Source organism: Rhipicephalus sanguineus, chromosome 1 (assembly GCF_013339695.2).
Source record: "Rhipicephalus sanguineus isolate Rsan-2018 chromosome 1, BIME_Rsan_1.4, whole genome shotgun sequence".
Taxonomy (NCBI): domain Eukaryota; kingdom Metazoa; phylum Arthropoda; class Arachnida; order Ixodida; family Ixodidae; genus Rhipicephalus; species Rhipicephalus sanguineus.
The window spans coordinates 93,980,229-93,984,706 of NC_051176.1; the positions used below are offsets into that span (position 1 = coordinate 93,980,229).

General features: G+C 46.8%; 1 non-coding gene across 1 annotated transcript; it reads left to right on the forward strand.

Moving 5' to 3' along the window:
- The first annotated feature begins 2,261 nt into the window (after positions 1–2,261).
- Positions 2,262–2,335, forward strand: Trnat-agu (transfer RNA threonine (anticodon AGU)). Its single transcript has one exon. It is a non-coding gene; the product is annotated as a tRNA-Thr (tRNA).
- Positions 2,336–4,478: the final 2,143 nt, after the last annotated feature.

Consider the following 4,478-nt stretch of genomic DNA (forward strand, 5'->3'; position numbering starts at 1 on the left):
GTGTCGCGAGAGCGCAAAGATGCAAGGTGCGAGTGCCAGTGGTTCCACGAGCGCCTCCAAAACGGATGCGCCAAATACAACCATATGCGCGTGACCGTTCTCTGTGTCAAGCGACAGCAAGGACGACGAGCCAGACGAGCCGCCGTAACCCAACGTGGGTCGGCAGCCGCGACCAGCAATTTACACAGTAACTCATAATCACTATCCTCGAAGTGTTCGGAGCACAAAAAGTCACGCTTTGAAGGCACCCACGTTGGCTGCGATGGGCGCGCAGCGCGAATCCATATCCTTCGAAGCTTCGGCTCTGTTGGAAAGGTATGACAGGGCACACCCTAGCGCAGAACAGCGTTGAGGCATTTGCGTTGTGTGAGGTGCTCACCGTTCACATTACGTAGCAGCACACAACGCAGACGGCAAATTCTACGTGGGCGCAAGCTCCGCTTGAGAAAACAAATATACGGCCGAGAGCGCGGCAATGGCGTCGTTGGCTGCCGGCTGCCACTCGAGTAAATGTCAAAAAGTCGCCAAAAGTGCCATTTTTTTCAAATTTCGACAAAAAAGTCGCCATTCTAGATATGTGTGGCAAACCTTTAAAAATTTCCACTCACGTATAGCCCCGTAGAATACAGTACCATCCAAGACCCTGAAATTATATTGACGTTTCACGTGCCAGTGATCGCCCGCTCACCATGTGAGTCATAGTGCTGCTTTTCCGATAGCCCCAAGATGTCGTGGTGGCGCGAGGGTGAATGAATGAAACGCTCATGATTCATTCCATCTCCGCTCGTTTCAAAGGTAAAGGTGTTTGGGCGAAAACCTGTGTACAGCTTTACGTACCCTTATATAAATAAAAGGATTAAAGGTTTATTGAAGGTAACACGACAGAATTCTTACAGCAGTCTACACCTTTTCATTGTGAACTAATTGACACCGGACGCCACCGACCCTTTCTTATAGTCGCCTTATTACACGCGTCAATCCGACCGTTATTAATGATCAGGTTGACAATGTAAAATGTTTACAGCAATTGTTTTCTTGCACACGCTCACCGAGGACAGTGGAAAATGCCTCAATAAATATTTTTTGCACAAATAGCCGCGTATCCGCCTCTCTTCGCTATTCCAAAACGTCTTTACGAGCTGAATTCGTTGAAACAGTGAATAAGTCGCCACTCGCATTTGGAGCTTTGGCGGAACAATTGGTCGGAACACGTGGCCAACCCTGTAGCCCCCTCAAAAGCGAAACTTTAGAGAAGCTTAAAACACCTAAAGCCATAAACTTATAGACACTGCCGCCTCGCGGTCAAGGGAGGGACTTACATTTTGCTAAAATGTCGCCGAGGGCGTTCCAACCTCCTTCTAGACGAATTGAGGAGATGCACAGGAGTACAGGACGGACAAACCGAATGCGCATGCGCACCTCGTGGGTTTAAAACAAAGAAAATACAGAGAATGTTGCTCATTCATTGGGAGACACTAATTTAGGATGCACAGTGGAGACGGAGCAAAAATTCGCCAGGTTACATAATTTTAGGTCGACGGGTCTCTAGCAATTTGGCGAAAAGTAGCCAATTGGCACCCTGGCTGCTTGAGAACACGCACGACAATACCTCCCGACCGTGAAAACACGTTTTGAAGAGACCCGCGGTACGTACACTGACCCGCGGAGCGGGTGGCGGCTTGCGAGCGATTGTAAGCGATTTTGTGCGAGCCGGTGGCGAGTCATCCGCGGATGTCACTTCCTCTCTAGTTCGCGGCGCGGCCGCTAGACGCGATCGCGAAAAAGCATTATTTTTTACCATGGAGCACAGGTTACTCGGCGGCGATTTTGTTCAGTATCCCTTAAAGAGCTTCGCTGGAGAAGGTCATGTGTCGCGTTTGAAACAATGGAAAGCCCCGTGTAAGCGTTGAGCAACATCCCCGATAGACACTAGGAACAGAACGGGTACATACGCGGTAACCTTGGGGCCTTGAAGCTAGGGAAGGTTGAAAGCTCGTGCGTGGCATCGTAATCAGACCTGAATAAATGAGTCATCCCAACAAGGGGGATCAGCTTTGGGCCGTCCAGAGAGCCCACGATGCGGCGGTCAGGCTAAGCCTGCCCGTCCCAACGTGGGAGAAGCCCACTGCGCGCTAGTCGCGTCTCTCAGGACTATATTTAATAAAGTTCCACCATCCATCCATCTCGTTCTGGCACAGCACCGCATCAGAAACAGGAATCTGTGGAAGTCGGAGCCGTGAGGGAGTCGGAGCTGTTCATGCGGCGTCGTGGCTTAGTTGGTTAAAGCGCCTGTCTAGTAAACAGGAGATCGTGAGTTCGAATCTCACCGGTGCCTCAGAAATTTTTTTTTCTGTCCATGCGCTCAAATAACAGCATCTGAAGGAAGAGTGAGCGGGAAAGGTCGCATCTCCTGAATTTTTTTCTTCAATAGGCGCTGTCACAAGTTGCTCTGTCTGTATCTCTTTTAACGCTTTTTTTTTTACTCCAACAGCACTTCCGTTCACCGCATTCGCTTTACGATAACCTATGTTGTTATTGGCTAGTACACCTACTACGGTTTTTGACGTCGTTAAGGTACTTCGTCGCACCCACTTACGACATCGCTAGCGCGTCAAGGAAAATGAGTGTTCTAAACGGCTCCACTGCGATTTGCACCCATACCAGTTGAGCAATGTGCTTTTTGAGAAGTCAACGTGCATACGACCGAGTTATCTCGCAGCAGCAATTTAGGCACAATATATTGCACAATATATTGGTACAATATATTGTGCAGTACACAGACTGTGAGATCAGTGCCATCTGTACATATGTTTCGGAGTCCATAATGAATCATTGCTGCACTAGGCGTTGATTGCGTTCTGTGCATCACAGAAATTCTTCTTCACAAGATGGCGAATTGTTTGCGTTCAATTTCTCGCTTACATGACGCGGTCATAAAAACTGCGTCAGCTGCAGAAAAGAGACACACATAGCAAGTCTCAGGCGTCAAGAATCGGCTCATACATCTTTATGATACTGCCCAGGTCCATATGGTTCCCATAATACGATATCGGCTATCCATGTTTGTTCTCTTATCGACTCTACTGTCTTCCTATATCAATGTTACGCCAATCATTTTCCATTCCATCGCACGTTACGCGCTTCTTAACTTCTAGAGTTTCTCCTATTCTAACACCTGGGGTTCTTTAACATGCACCTGAATATAAGTACACAGGCCTCAAACACTTTCCCCTCTATCGAAAATGCGGCCGCCGCGGCCGCGACCGTCGCGTCAGTAGTCGAGCATCTTAACAACTATGGTGGTTAAGGTGCTCGACTGCTGACGCAAATGGTCGCGGCCGCGGCGGCGCATTTTCGATAGAGACGAAAGTGCTTGAGGCCTGTGTACTTATATTCTGGTGCATGTTAAAGAACTCCAGGTGTTAGAAAGTTCCGGAGCCCTCCACTACGGCGTCTCTCATAATCATACCGTGGTTTTGGGACGTTAAACCCCTACAATTATTATTAACTTCTAGAGTCTATTTATTCTCCATGTTTCTGCCACATAAAGTAGTAGCGGTAAAACGCAATGGTTGTAGGTACACTTTCCACTTTAGGGACAGCGTCGAGTTGCCGGTCTTGAGCTGGGAATACCTACCGTGTGCGCACCAGCACCTCTTGAGACCAAAGTATACGTACTCTTGCACAAGTTCTATCGAGTCCGGCTGTCGGTCGAGAATTGTCTTTCACGGTGCCTCGTAAGATTATCTTTGAACGCTGCACATTTATAAACAAACCCACCTTAACACTTCCCGTGCTTAGGTCTTCAATCAATCATATTTTTATTTTTGTTGCGGTTCGTAGTCATTACTGCTGATGAGCGCGTTGCGGCCTGCAAATCATAAGTTGCTGAGATATTCTCCACCAATCTTCTTTCCTTTTAAATCCAAATGATATTGTTTGAATATTGCTTCAAACCATGCAGTGAAAACATTGGACACATTGTACCTCTCATGCCCATACCTTTCCTCGATCACAATTTTTCTGTTTTTCTTGAGGAGAAACGGGGCAGCTGTCAAATGCTTGTAGATGCTGGCTGAGGTATTCAAATAGGTTTCAAATTATTCTTCACGACGCAACGACTAGAAAACTACTCGAATGCCTTTCGAGTAGTTTTTCGAGTAGTTTTTTTTCGTAGTTTATGAAAGCCATATAAAGGGCTTTGGTGTGATCAGAAGGGTTCTCAATTACTTTATATAGCACATCGCTATAATTCTGAAGCCGGCCTGCTTTCTAAGCTTTCTAAAGTCGAATGTGTCGCTTATAGCGCTTGAAATTATCTTCACGAATGTTTTGTACAATACTGAAAGTAAGCTGATCGGTCTATAGTTCTTGAAGTCTTTTACGTCTGCCCTCTTCTCTATTAATATCAAGTTGTCGTTTTTCCAGCTCGCTGATACAATTGAAGTCTTAACAGCTAGGGTCGATAAGGTTAGAAA